This window comes from Simochromis diagramma, unplaced genomic scaffold (genome assembly GCF_900408965.1).
Source record: "Simochromis diagramma unplaced genomic scaffold, fSimDia1.1 OVJJ01000602.1, whole genome shotgun sequence".
Classification (NCBI taxonomy): domain Eukaryota; kingdom Metazoa; phylum Chordata; class Actinopteri; order Cichliformes; family Cichlidae; genus Simochromis; species Simochromis diagramma.
This window is the reverse complement of record NW_024387040.1, coordinates 1,476,262-1,491,482: the sequence shown is the minus strand read 5'-3', so window position 1 is coordinate 1,491,482 and position 15,221 is coordinate 1,476,262. Positions and strand designations below refer to the sequence as shown.

At 43.9% G+C, this 15,221-nt stretch overlaps 1 protein-coding gene across 4 annotated transcripts in view; it reads right to left on the bottom strand.

The window, feature by feature from the left end:
• The window catches only part of zfhx4 (zinc finger homeobox 4), a 93,941-nt gene that overhangs the window by 65,440 nt on the left and 13,280 nt on the right, over positions 1–15,221 (bottom strand). Inside the window, exon 1 of one of the 4 annotated variants that reach the window (XM_040044246.1) lies at positions 14,537–15,081. The exons of 2 other annotated variants lie outside the window; for them this stretch is intronic. The gene's annotated coding sequence lies outside the window, so the exon portion shown is untranslated. One more of the 4 variants, XM_040044248.1, reaches the window with a different exon arrangement.

Genomic DNA, 15,221 nt, shown 5'->3' with positions numbered 1-15,221 from the left:
CATTGTTAGAGAAAACATATCTGGCTAACACTGTGAAAAAAAAAAGAAAAACTCAAAATGAGAATTTAACAGGAAGCAAACAGCATACAGAGTGCTATGCAAAAACAAAATGTTGACCAGGTGGGAAAAATAGCAAACCCAGGGGCCGTGTTTGTCTTTTTCTTCTCTTCCAGCAAGTCACGGATGGCTTCTAAAATCTGATTTAGGGTCAGATTACACCAGCCTCTATTCTAACGTCTGTTCCTCTAGTCGCTGCTTAGAGGCAACCTCCAAAGACTTGGATTTCCCATTGATTTTCGACCACAGTTAAATACATTTCACTTTAGAAGTTTGTGCTGCATGTGCATCCTGGGTCAGCGTGTTTATCTGCAGCCTGTTGGAGACAAGGTTTAACGGATATAAGACAACTTTGACAGGATTTTGCATTCTTACAAACAGACTTTGGGCTTACACGGTCCAGTCTAAATATATGCACAAGTCTAACACCTTTGAAGAGGCAATATTTCAAACTTAACTCAAACTGAAACATGAAAATAAACAGTCAGACACTGCTGGGTCGCAGTCACCACTTACTGCCCTTGCTAAAGATTTTTTTCCAGCATCAAAGGCGAGGCAATCTACATAGCTAATGCCTCCACTTCTTCTTTTTTCTCTCTCTTTTTGCTCAAACTCCAAACAGCAAAGACCGAGGGGAGTGAAAAAAAGTGGGGATTTTTCTTTTTCTGGCAATCTGGAAACACTCTCTAGTTAATTAGGGTTGATTGGAAATGAACCGCACAAACAAAGGGCAGCCTATGTCCTGACTATTATCACCGTGCACACATGCGTGCACGTGCACACTGAGGTACTAAAATCACCTCAGAAGTGCACACGCTGGTAGAAGCTTCATTCTCAGGACTTCCTCTGATTTTTTTTCTGTCTGACCCCCCCACCCCACACACACACACACTCCAAACTATATACACCACCCCAAAAAATCCCCCCCCCCCCACCCCTTCACTTGCCAGATTAAGGGAATGCACTGACGAAGAATGTGTGACGACCTCCACTGCCAAGGAGCAAAACTTCCAGCCCCTGACGCCACAAAAGGCAAGAAGGTAATTAAGTTTGAAAGAATAGAAGCACTGCCGCAAACAATGCGCTAGTGTCCATGGGGAGGGATATATGTGTGTGCGTATGGGAGGAGGCGAGGTGGGGGGGGCATGAAAGCCATTAACATTCAGAGGCTGGGTGAGAGAGAGGAAGGAGGGCAAAGGGGAACTGAGGATGGCATTCTCCTTCTCTGTGTGCTTCACCCGGTCTTTCTCTATCACAGCACGACTTGTCTGTTCATTCTTTTTATTTATCTCTCTTTTTTTATGTTCTCTCAATCACCCTCACATCTGGTTTGGACCCCCCACCCCTTCCACACCACTCCACCCCCACACCCCCACCCTACCAAACCCCACTGCAGCAGCTCTCCAATGCTCTTTTTTGGCCCCTTCGCTGTTACTTGTTGTTGCTCCTTATGTTAGGGGTGCCCCCTACAGATAACACGCACACACAAACATATACACACACACACACACAGACAGTGTTTTTCTTTTGCTTTCTTAAAGTCCAGCTCCTGCTCTTGATCAGCTGTTTTGTGGGGCTAACTTTTGCATATTTAGGCTTGAGGACAGAAGTAGCCAAACCTTGTGCAGTATCCCCATCGCTAAGCACCTAAGAGCCCTCAGAACAAACTAGTTAACTTTCCAACACACTCGCACCGGCACGCAAGCAGATTTGTAGCATGGAAGCACATAAAATACACAGGGAGCTTTCATCTTTTTGCCACATCTCCAGAAAAGCAGTTTAACTCAATTAGCAAAGAATGTAATTTTATTTACAGACTTCCAAGTAATTTGTAACACACACACACACACACACACGCGAGCACGCACACACTTGCACAGTTTACGCAAACTGTCACTGTCCCACGTGGTTGGAGCTAAGAAAGAAGTATTCATTGCTCATGCATGTGTGTCAGTCTGTGTGTATCTGAGATCTGTGTGTGCATCTGTGTTCGGACAGTGGAAAGATCATGAGACACATTTACGTCAGATGAGTGAATCAGACAAACCACTGCTAATTTCAATGAGGGATTCTTTTGAAGACAGAGGGAGGGTGAAAATGAGAAGTTAAAAGCCAGGAAGAGGCATACAACAATAGATTAAGAAACCAAGCGATGACGGAGCAAAACGCAACTTTTGTATGCGCGCACGCTTGTGTGTGTGCATTATTGCTTCTGCGCATGTTTGCAAATCTATTGTCAACTGCTTTTCCTACACAACTGAGGAAAGCAAGTCGCCAACTAATTGTTGTTTTGCGCCGTTATGAGTTTGGTAATCTGCCTCTCTTTGTCTCTGCATCTCACCAGAGACATGGATTAGAGCTAAAATGATGACTGCTTAATCCTTGATTTGCCTGTGCTAAATAAATATTAATCTAGCCTGCTCATCATGCTCTTGTAAGGTACAACATACACAATATGAAAGGGCTTAGCTGTTACATAAATCACAGCCTTATCTTTCAGATGAGGCAAAAGCATGAGACCATGCGCACACCTCTCTGCAGTGACACTGTAAAGTGAAAGGGGTGGCAGGGTGGGATTATTTGCCAAGTGAAATTAATAATCCCGCTAAATACAAATCCTGAAAAAAATCTTTTAAATGCATGTTTTCTCTCGGGGTGTGTGTGGACACACAATTATATACCAGTCCAGGGAAAAAAACAAATTGCAAATATCACTCATTTGTGTTGATTCAAACCCCTCTATCTCTCACTCTGCTTCTCAGCAGGTTTGTTTAGAAAAAATACTGCTGGGAACATGAAAAATGAAAGCTGCCATTGCTGGACTCCCTCTCACTCCCAGAAACACACACACACACACACACACACACACACACACACACACACACACACACACACACACACAAATACACTTAAATTGACAAGGCCGTGGCAGCGCAGCGCAGAAGAGGTTAAGCAAACACTGTCCACGTCAGTCAAGGATAGCACACACTCACAGACAGACACAGAGAGCAGTCTCTGACGCAGGCATTTCATATCCACCTGGCAAATATAAACAACTGGTTATACTGTATTAACTACCATGAGCCTCTGATTCTCTGCTCATTTTATGCGGTGATAAGTGCAAAACACATTTAACGACTTGTATGCGTAATATTTTTAAGTCTCAAAATAACATAACTTTACGACTTATTTAAATTATGTGAATCTTTGGCACAGCAGTTTAAAATGAGGGGGAAAAGGCACTTTTCTTACTCTGAATTCTGTCGTGAAATGCACTAGATCCTGCTGAAAGCTATTATTAAACTTTACAAGCTAATGCACCAACTCTGGCTACTTGTTGCCAAAAATGTATTCCTTGTTAGGAGAGCAAAAATGTCACAAATGTGGCCCTATTTGGTAAAAGATGTCTATCAGGATCAAGTGACCAAAAGCATGCAGGCAGCACAGTTAGTTACAGGATAGTACATAAATATATGTTAGCTGCTGCCTTTAGTTATCACTCTATTACGACACAACAGGTAGGGGCAGCTTGTTTCTCCAGTGTGTCAAAGTCAGCTGATTTATGTTTGCTCGTCCTGTGGTTATCTGTCCAATTACAAGAGAAGAGAAGAGAAGAGAAGAGAAGAGAAGAGAAGAGAAGAGAAGAGAAGAGAAGAGAAGAGAAGAGAAGAGAAGAGATCTGTTTTTGCTGTTAAGAGTAAAGACACCTTCTGAACTGTACGGAGGTTTCCCAGGCGCGGAGACCACATCTTCTCCTGTTCTTTTTCCAGGGGTAACAGTAAAGTTTAAAGTTCAACCCCCTACTGTTTTCTAAAGACAGTACTCGGCGGGACCCTAGCCCTGTTATTATCTTCATAAACATAATCATAGGGCAGGTATCCCGACTGACGCCACAAGCTATGTGCCCCTCACTTAAACATCTCTTGAGCACTTCTCTGACACGCCACAAAAAGCCCATTAATGTGTTGAGTGTTCCAACAGGAGAAATGCTTTGCATTCGGAAAAGCCCAAATGAACGCACATTTAGGCACGCTCGTGTACAGATATGGGAGCAGGCAGAGGGGATTTGGAGGGGGGCGACAAAACATAAAAACACAATACACACATACCTTTTGGCTTTCCAAGAACTTGAATGCTCATGACAGGTCTAATTTCTGGACCCAGTGAATTACTAATTAACTTAAGCGTTCGGCTCTCTATTTAATTAGAGAGGTCTTCAAATGAACTTTAGACCAAAGCCATTTGCTTTTTAAACAAACCCCCTTTTTCTGACAGCTGTTGTGAGTTTGCCCTCTTCTCACAAAAACCACAAGGAAAGCACAGTTGTTATTTATGCCATCATAGGCTCTTTTTTCTGGTTACTGTAGGAGGGAAGAAAGAGAATGGGGGAGGAGAGGAAGAAAAAAATGAGCAATGGAGTTGAAAAGTGTACATTTTAATTGGATTTTACTACAAACAAACAACTGTCAGATGTAATTAGCATGGTTTTAGATTAACGCAGCAATATTCCTTTATCAAATAAACACCATGTCACACAAATCTAGGGACGGCCCGCTGAGAGGGAACCGAGATAAAATGGACCCATTACCTTACTGTTCGCTCTAGGAAATAACTGCTGTTAGATATAACTTACACAAAATCCTATTTAAGCCTCACATGTGATAGCATGTGTCTATTCATGCTTATATATGTGTGTGTATCTGTGTGTGTGTGTGCTTGTAAATCGCCCTTTATGTCACAACCGGGGAGACCATGGAGTGACAAGACAGCTGAAGACCACAGTCAGCATCCTCTCCTTTTTCAGTCTCTTAAACACACAGAGATTGTGCTTACTGCGGAGCAAAACCACATCTAAACACATGTAACTTTTTTTAAAATCATTTGTAACACATCCTACTAAGTGCAAAAAAAATCACCCGGAACTAAAGCATTCAAGAACATTTCTGCCCTTCAATTCACAAAAAAAAAGAGGAAAAAAAAAAGGGGCGAGCGTCTCCAAGAACCTCAACAGACCGCCGAACCATCCATCACCACATCATGACGCATGTTTAGGTATTGTGTTAAGGAAGAAGTCCATTCTTCACCATACTTTGCTTTTTTAAGGGTTCCTCCAAAAGCCTAGCTATATCTGCTCATCTAAGCTGGGATGAAACGAGGCAAAGCTCCCCCCTCTATTTAGTCTAGGTGCAGGGAGCTGATACATCAGTGAAACCGCTGACAAAACTAGCCCTGTTACCTACAATTTCATATACAAGAACATTCCAGTGCCTGCTCTGCTCTTCTTCTTTTCTGTCACAGGAAAGGGGGGGTTTACCTTTTTTTTTTCTTTCTAAAAGCAAATAATTAAGGATTATTCCACAGCTGGTGCCAGGCCAGAAAAAAGGGTAGAAGAAGAAGAAGAAGGAGCAGCAAGGTTTGAGAGGGATACTGTTGGCTGGAGTCTCATCAGGGAGTTACAGACTCACGCTTGCTTGCTTGTATTAGATCAGACTGAGACCTACACTAGAAAAAGGAAAGATCTCCATTCTGATTTTTTAAAGCGACTTTTAATATAATCCTGCAGATAACCAGACACAGCTATTCATATTTAATGCAGGTGCATTAAATATTTCAGCACAGAGAGAAGAAAAAAATATTATTTATATTTCTCTTAATTTGATAAAACACCACTGGTTTACGAGTAAATTATGTTTTTTACTTCTATGCGGTCACACTAACTTTTAACTGCATTTTAGTGCGTTTTTAAAGTTGTGCGCACAAGATTTTAATAGTAATAGTTACCGTCTCTGTGCAATTCGAGTCAAACTCTTTTGGTGAAGTCGTTTTAATCTCTTATTACACTGTTTGTTTAAGAGCACAAGTCATGCATAATTAATCAGCCACTTATTCCCCGACGAGCCTTGCCAATGCCCTTGATATCCGCATCATGTTGCCTTCAGGAACACCAAACGACACATACCTGCGATGCACATGAATCCACAGGCACAGGCGGCTGTTGACACACATACCAGCTGTGTATGTAATGCTGTGAAGAAAGTAAAGGTGTTGCAATGCATTTATATTTACATATATATATATATTTACTCATGTAAGTGTATTTGATCATTTCACTGAATACAGTACGTGTGTGTGTTCTTATTTATCTATCTCTCCGTAAGCTCTATTAATGTGCACATATCTTGTGACTGCGCTGCCTGCCTTTTCAATCCTTGCCTTTGTCTTTTGCCGACAAGGAAGAGAATGTATCATTTGTCATGAGACGTCTCGTGCTATTGTGGTGTGTCTTTTCTCAAACCTGGAGAAACTTAGTCATTCGTCAACTTTTTTCCCCCCTCTTAACCCGGAGCTTCTTATTTTACTTCTATTTGGAAGCAGTATTTGCGGTTTCTTTTTTTAATTTTTTCTTTTATCTTGCCAGCTTTTACAGCTCTGAAAATACTTTTGAGAGCAATCGATAAAATGTGGCATATAACCTTTTGTGCTCTACATTATTTTCTTTTGCAGAGTGGAAGAGGGACAGACCTTTCTAAAATAAAAGGCTGCTGAATGCTCCGTTGAATATGTAAGATGAGGACTGTAAGGTACTCGCGTGGACCTGAAGGGCTGAGCAAGTGTCCTTCACAGTGACTGCATCAAGGAGTGCAGAGGACAAACAATGTCACAGCCCTGAAAGGTAACTGCAGCTTCAAATCTCCACCAATGTGCAGAAATAACGTAAGTACTATCAGAGATGTGCCGCAATAAGCAACAGGACGTCAAGAGGTGCGAATGACAGATGAGACGGAAAACAACCGGAAACGTGAGGCCGAGATGCCAACGGAGATACACAGAGAAAGCAATCGGCGAGATACAATATAGGACACAGGAGGAGCACAAGAGAAGCCTTGTCTTTTTCATCAGTGCATTTCATTTGACCGAGACCTGAGAATCTCAGCCACCCCCAGGGCCCGCAGGACCTCAGATCAAACACAGAGAGTTCTTAAACATATGGCCCCCGATTGTTCTTTCCACACCCTACGAGCTCTCCCTGCTTCCACTTTGAAATGAAAAGAGTAAACATATTATTCTAAATGAAATACCCAGACCCATGTTTTTCCATGGTTAATATCCTGTATGAGATGGCTGATGCAAAATAGGCAGGAGAGCCTGAGAACGGGACGGAGCACAGAGGGAAGAGAAAAATCCCCCTCTTTCTATTTTCCCTTAAGAGACTGATGAAGGCTTGGCGAGATGAGAGGGGGGAGAGACAGACATAGGGACGTGAGAGAGAGAGAGGGAGAGAGAGAGTGAGTGAGAGAGAGGGTAACGCAATCCTCACTGGCGCTGGACCAACAGCAACAAAAACATTTAGATAACCGCGCTCAATAATGAACGATTTCAATGAGGACAAAAATTACATTTCCTACAGATAACATGCCCCCTTCCCATAACAGAGCCAAAGGAGCCTTGAAACCACGTCATGCTCAACAGTGGTGCAGTGGAGTATTATGTTAGGGGAGGGTTGTAGTAACTATATTAGTATCCTTTTACCCCGCCAGAGACAGCACTTTTACTGGTTGTTAGACGATAAAGTCGGCAGAGCTGAGAAAGAAAGGTAGAAATACGGACACCGTGACAACTCGGCTAGCTACACTAGAAACACAACAAATCACTCTTCGCCTGACTCGGCCTGTGCTGTGACACTACACCAGCGGCGTGGCTCAAACGATTACAGATCCGCAAGACACATTACAAGGACCACTCAAAAATAAAACTCCACACACACATAACCAAGGATCACTGCAGCACACTTGATCCTCACAGGTGGCGCGGGTCACAGCGAGAATGCCATCCCCACCTTTCTCAACCACTATCCACTCACTTCCTTTCATGCCAAAGTCTGTCAAGTTGCTTGAGAGGGGAAGAGGCAAGAAAAGAGGAGATATAGCGTGGAAAGGAGGCAGAGAAAAAGAGAGGGAGTCTTTGTCCTCCTCCACTCAGCTCCGGCAACGTTTCCTCCTTGGGTCTGGCCGGAATTACCATATGAAAGGCGAGGGAAGGCGTGCAAAAGGTCAAAGAAAGAGGATCCTGTCCAATGAGAGACAACAAAAACAGGCCACACCGGCTTTTGTGCCGTTCATGTTTTCCACCACCCAACCTCAAGCCCCTCCCTCAGCTCCCGGATCATTTCCATACGCCAGATGCAATAGCAATGATGACGGTTGATCATAAATGACTTTTAAAGAAGTTGAATTTGCTCATACGGGGGCCACTGTGGCACTTTTGAGCCGCGTCCCCACCCTTACGCTCCTTCCTACCACCAGAACTCCCACAGACAGGAGTTCACATGAAACACACCTGCCTCGAGATTTCACAGTTTCCTCTGCCCAGATGATATCCGATCAAATCCTTAGCAAACATCTCAATAAAGGAAAATGTAAGAGCGGTGTAGTTTCATTTGATCCACAAAAGCCGCTCCCTTCCGTCCATGTAAATGCTACCTGAGCCACATCCATCCACTACATAATTGTACACTCCAGTGCTTTAGGGATGCAGTTTAGTATATACATGGAGGCTTTGGGAGTTTACCCGTCTCCACAGTTCCTCTGCTATCATACATATTGCTTCACATGACCACTTCCATCTGCTGGCATCTGAACAAACACCCTAAAACACTGGCCCTGGTGTTTCCGGGGGTCCTCTCCAGCAAACACAGTCCTCTACCGGTAGTGGCCTTAGACTGGGAGGGAGAGAGGGTAAGTGAGGGAGGGAGAGAGAGGGATAGAGCATTTCATCTCTCTTTCATCTCTGTCATCCAGTCAAGCGTTCAATGCCCCATTCAGCGCCTGCCCAGCATTATGCAAAATAATGCTAATCCCCTTTCCCGTGCTTTCACACTTGTATAAACCGCCGTTCCTGCCTCTGAAAAGCAATTATATCAGTTTACGTTCCTGTCAAAAAACAGGATTAGCATGCAAGTACTAGTAGCACCAACTAGGCCCAATCGCTATCCACCTTTGGCTATCGGGAAGTACAGAGCATTAAATGCTTGTCCATCCTACCCCCCTAAAATAAAATAAAGTCCCGCTGCCTTGGTGGGGTGGGGTGGGTGTGTGTATGTGGGGGGGGGGAGTCTATACAAGTGTTGTAATTAGATATTTGGAAGAAATGAAAAGAAGGGTCGAAAGTTTGAGACACACAACTCCTCACTCAGGATATTTTGGCTCAAGCTTTTCTTTTCCCGAATCTCAGTCATGTATAATAATCAAAAACAAATTTGGCTATGTTGCTACACAGGGCCGTACGAGGCCCACTTCACAGTGCGTGTGTGTGTTAAAACATGTGACACACACAGAATGACACACAAATGAACTGTTGTTGTTCCCCCTGACACATTGCTTCCACATGTGCGCAACCTTGCCATGCAAACACGCACACTGAGCAGACAAGGAAAGATGGCAGAGTATTTTTTTTGAATATGCAAATGCTCGCAGAAGCGGAACGTGTGTAAATAGGAGTCATTGTATGCTGCCTTAATCTGGAAAGTCGGACCTCTCGCTTTCTCGCTGTCTTTCTCTTTTCTAACCCCTCTCGTGTTTTTCGGGGAGGTTTTTGTGTGGGGGTGCGGGTCGAGGGAGGTGGAGAAGGATCCACAACCATCCCAACTGAAGACAGGTCAGGGACAAGTGACATTAGTCAGCACAATTAGCAAGGTCGTCATGGCGACTAATGAAATTTGGCAAAGCGGCCAGCCGGAGACTTAAATGAGCTAGCTGGTTACGTGGTAGCACGGGGGGCTGGCCCGCTCCTGGCTGCTGGCTGGTTGCCTTACACACACCCATTATTCTCTCTCTTTTTTTTCCTTTTGCCGTGGTGGTACAATAGACTCACTTGTATCTCAGCCGATACCCACCGGCAGTACAAGCTCTCCGCCTGACAATTTGCATATGTTAATATAATTAAGTGCTAATTACACTAAAACTCGCATATTCACAAGCACCCTCCCCGGGAGCTACGGAGAGGCTTGATCTCGTTCCAAGTCTTTAACCCTCCTCTGCGTCGCGCGCAGTGTGTGTGATAGAGAGAAATTGTGTGTTAGTGGTGGTGCCCCAGGGCTGACACAGGAAGCCCCGGTCTTTGAGACATAATGCTGAGCTGCAGTGAACTTCTTAGCTTCTTGCCCCCCCTCACCACCACCACCCCTTATACAGGCCTCCCCGGGCCAGGAGACCTTGGCTACTACTTGCAGACCATCATCCCTCACACACACATATGTGCAATTGGTAAATAGCCCTTTGCATCAAACACGGCAGGCTTTTAAACTGTTGCATAACAGAAGTTGCATAAAAGACAATCTATGAAAAATCAAAGGGAGTGCAGTGAAGAGGGTCTAAAAAGAGACAACTTGGTCCACGAGAGTCAAATTTAAGCATGGGATCCTATATATTTACCTTAAATAAATGCAGAGAGCATTTCTGTTACTTTGGCGAATCAACCATTTACCCTTCATGTGAAGAAAATGCTGGCCATGTTAAGCACCGAATCCACCGAAAGCAGGTAACTGGAATGACACCGTTATTTGAGTCATAGATGAGAGACAACAAAATCTGCACGATTCCCTCCAGTGAGTATGCGTGCATGGATGTGAGTGTGTGTGTGTGTAGGCCTGCCGTTTTGATAATGGAGGACAGGCGGTTGTGCTTTTCACATCATAATGGCCGTGAATCAGGGAGGAAGCCAAGCGATCGTGCTACAATTAGAGTTCTTTTGTGCCTCTTCCTCTGTGTCTTTCTCCCTTTCTTTTCTTGTTTTCAATTGCTGACACTCTACCTATCAAGGGTATGTTAAAACAGTCTACTATGCTGTTGCAAAAGCTGAATGGGTGGGTTTGGGGGGGCTGTTTAGGGGCCCAGGGTGGACGGAGTGGAGGGAAATTCATACTGTGCTGCTGCTGCCGGACACACACACACACACGCATGCACACGTGCACCAGATGGTACAGGAAGGAGGATTAAATAAACACCCATGCACAGACACACACCTATTGGCAGACGGACGCCTCTGTGTGCACTGTCCCTTAATGAATGTCTATTGGGAGTCAGAGGGTCCAAGCTCATTTAGTTGACTCTCAATGAGATGCAGCATTATGGCTATGGTAATACGCTCCTCCCTTCCCCAATAATCATACGCAGGTCATTGTGTCAGAGTGATTCATTTCTATCGCACACATACGCCAGATGTTATTACACAGGAGAGTAAATCTCCCCCAGTGGATGTCAATGGCCTTCTATGCAAAAAAAAAAAAAGAAAAAGAAAGAAAAAGGTGAAAAATGGAGGAGAAAAAGAAGAAAAATATATTGTTAAAGCAGTCCGGAGTGCAGTAAGCTATACTGCTCGCTCAACCATGACGGCTGGTAATGCAGGTTTGGATGTAGCTCTGTGTGTGTCTCTTTTGAGGAGGTGGGGTGGGGGGGTTGGAAGCTCCCCTTCACTAATACCTGCTACTCGGATTACCACAGCGTCTTAAGTATTCAACCGGACCCATATTTTCCCTTTCTGCCTTTTTAGCCAAATTGGCTGTCTTTACACTGTAAAGCAGCGATATAGCCCTCCTTACTAAGGGCCTATGGGGGATCCACGAAGAAGAACATTAAAATGCAGCGATAGCCTTGTTGCAAAGCTCCTCTTTATTTCTTTCTCTCTTTCTGCAGCAAAGGCTTCTAAATCATCCAGCCTCCTCTATTAGACGGGAGACTTATTGAGGTAGAAACCATAAAAAATGAAGAAGGGAAATTTAATCCCTGAAATATTGATTTGCACATTAATATCAGATAGGCAGAGGGCAATCTAGCCGGGTGGAAATGACACATTGTCGACCCCTAGGAGAGGCCCGAGCCAATCTTCTAGCTGCATGTGTCTTAGACCCAGGAGTTATAGGACAGACTCAGCCCCTGTCTCCCTCTCTCTCTCTGTCTCCCATCCTCTCCTCCTCCCAGTAGCCTCTCACCCATCCGCCCCACCACCACCCCATACCCCCACCCATCCATCCTCACTCTTAATGAACGCTGCAATACTAAAAATGCATTAGCTTTTAATAATCAAGCTGCATTTTCAAGCCAACAGCTATTGTCCTCCCAGGGCTGTCTGCCCATCTTTCACACTTTATATGTGTGTGTGTTTTTTTCTTTTATCCGTCCTTTTTCCTGCTAAGGGTAAAATGAACGTTGCAAGCAGCTTAACTAACACGAAGCGTTATACACAGCCAGTCTTTGATAGTGCTAAGACACCAGGCTCAGAAAAACAAAAAAACAAGGAGGCCTGGGTTTCTGCAAACACACGCCTAAAAAAAGAAGAAGAAGAAAAAATCCCTCATTTGCAAGGCTGAAAAAATAACAGTGAGATTTTGTTATTTTAGAGTGAGACAATACCGTCATTAACTGACGAAATTCACTGCAATTAGACAGGATCATCATGTCTCATAATTTCACTTTTTAATGATTTTTGTTTTGTTTTTTTTATTACTGGTCCGAGGCTGAATGTTTTTGTTTTAAAATATATGATTTTATGCAGATGCAATTAAATTGTCTGACAAGACAGGAGATATTCCCTTTCTAAAAAAAAGAAGAAGAAGAAGAAGAAAAAAAACCCATAAGTGTTCATAGTTGAACCGGAAAAACGATCTTAGATCTATTCTTGAAAATTGTATTTTACATAATAATAATAATAACAACAATAATAACAATAATATTATTAATAATAGAAGGATATTATTAAAGCAGCAAAGGCGGTTATATTTTTTCCTCTCTGAGATTCTACAGAAAATCTAATGGGCCTATTTGGATTAAAACGTAGGCGTACGTTCTTCAAACATGTACCCATTTATTAATCCAAACAAATATTAAAGTATAATGGGTTTATAAAGAGTGAATTAAAAGCCTCTATTTGCGGAAGAAATACGCACTGACTTCTAAACATCGATCCCCTCCAAAAAAGCAATGAAAGCCGTGTATGAATAGAGACAATCGCATAAAACGGTCGCCTATCCTATATCGGCTCATCGTTCTCTTAGAGCATATGCAATCTTCACACACACACAACACACACTCACTACACCGTTACGTACCCGGGCTGGAGAAAGAGTGGCCCCTTAGCCTTATGTTTTTTTTTCCTCCCGTGCGATCGATGCCCCCCCCCCCTTCTGCCCCCACCCCCATCCCTTCACCCCCAGCATTTCGTCCCAAACCCAGCCAAGTCTACCTACCGACTTAAAAAGCACCAAAAAAAGACGTAAAAACACACCTAATAATCCCCACTTTTGTAATCTAGTTCATCTAAACTAACACAAATATACGACTTAAAGACAATCTTGCAGCCAGCATCTCTTGGAAATAACATGACAATTTGTGTGAGGAAATTAATGCCTAAGCCCACTGACGCGTATAGGAGACCTACAGTAGAAATGGAATTTACAGACTTTAAAGGGCGGAATTTAAATAAAATTAAATAAAACAAATGTTAATATCAATAAATGTAAAATAGAGTGGTAATTTTGCTGATGCTTAACATGCCGATGCTGAGGAAAATCAGGGGATCCCGGAGTTGGCTGGCTCTAAAAGGGGCTCTCTGTGCTATCGGTAGCCCAGCGATCGGTCGCTCTCTTGGGCGACGCAGCTGTGCACGCCTCGGTGAAGTGAGACTACTTTTTTAAGCGCAGCAGGTAAAGGTGTATGGACTATCGGCAGCAAATTCGAGTTACTTCTGTACCGATCATCTCGTTTTTTTAAAAGAAGCCTTACTTCGGAAATTTGAAAGATATGCACTTATTCCGGCGAGAGGGGATCGTGTCGAGAGACTGATCGTGTCACTTCGGCCGAGAATGCCTGGAAGGTGCATGATTCCCGACGTGTACGGAAAAACTGGCTTAAACGCTGCAGTGCACCCAAAATATGACTTCAGATGAAATATCTTATCGTTGAAGCCTGAAATGAGGAGTCACTGAGTGGGGAGGGAAACAGCAAGCCGGACACCTCGACTAGACTCAAAGCGGACATGTCCGTGGGATCGGACTCCTGGAAAGGCAACACGATATCCGCACTGCAAAGCCACAAAAGCAGAGGAGGCGCTCGTCCCGTCCCGTTGTATCAAAGGTGGAACAACCATCGCATGTGTCCGCCACACAATCTGCACATTAGTATAAACTTTGCAAAAGGCAGGTCCGGACGTGGTATCGTACTGTACTGCCACGGACACATGCGTAAGAACGCCTCCAAGCCTGTCAGTCGCTTGTTTTATAGTAGCCAAAGAAGCCGGAGTTGCACTAACATCACGATATCCGCCTTTATTCTGGACTAAAAAACACCCAGCACCTGTTATCCAAACAACCCCGATGTCCAGGATCCACCGGCGAGATAGATAATCGATACCCGACCACTAAATTTAACACACACACCCCAAACTACTCAATAAAAGTTAAAGGGAGAGGTGGAAATGAAAAACTTACTTTCTTCCCCCTCCAAAACCGTCACCTCCGCTTCTCTCTTTGCTCTTGGCTTTATAAAACAGTCACATCCAGCGTCTTGCGTAATTAGACAGTAAAAACATGGAAAAACGGGGAAAATTACAATAATCCTCCAACTTTATATTGGGAAAAGGGGGTAAAATCACAAATGTCAAGCATTTAGAGAGCTATCCCTTATTTTGGTTCCGGTGGCGGTGAAAAGACGTGTCGACGGGCTGCCTCGCAGTTTCTCTTGTGGACGGGGGTCGGGAAACGGAGGAAAGGAAATGAAAATCCGATATGTCTTTATTCTGCTAATTATTATCGTTTTAGCCCTGTTTAAAAAAATGGCTGATTAAGTTGAGTGCGCATGTCTTTGTGTGTCTATTTCCCGATATGCACTCTGGGAATGGGTAGAGAGACAGAGAGAGAGAGGACGAATGAGAGAGAGAGAGCGATAGGGAGGGAGGGAGCAAAGGAGAGACGGAGAGGGAGGGAGAGAGGAGAGAAGTGTAATTAGTGAGTTGATCAACAGTCTCCACATTGCAAATGACGCGCACACGGAGCCCTGGCGGCCGCAGAGGTCTATGCGCGCAGAGAATCCTTTTGTATGGTTTCTCTCCGAGGGCCAAATCACATGTAGAACAATGGACAACCGCTTCCTCCACAGCAAAATGAAAAAAAGGCT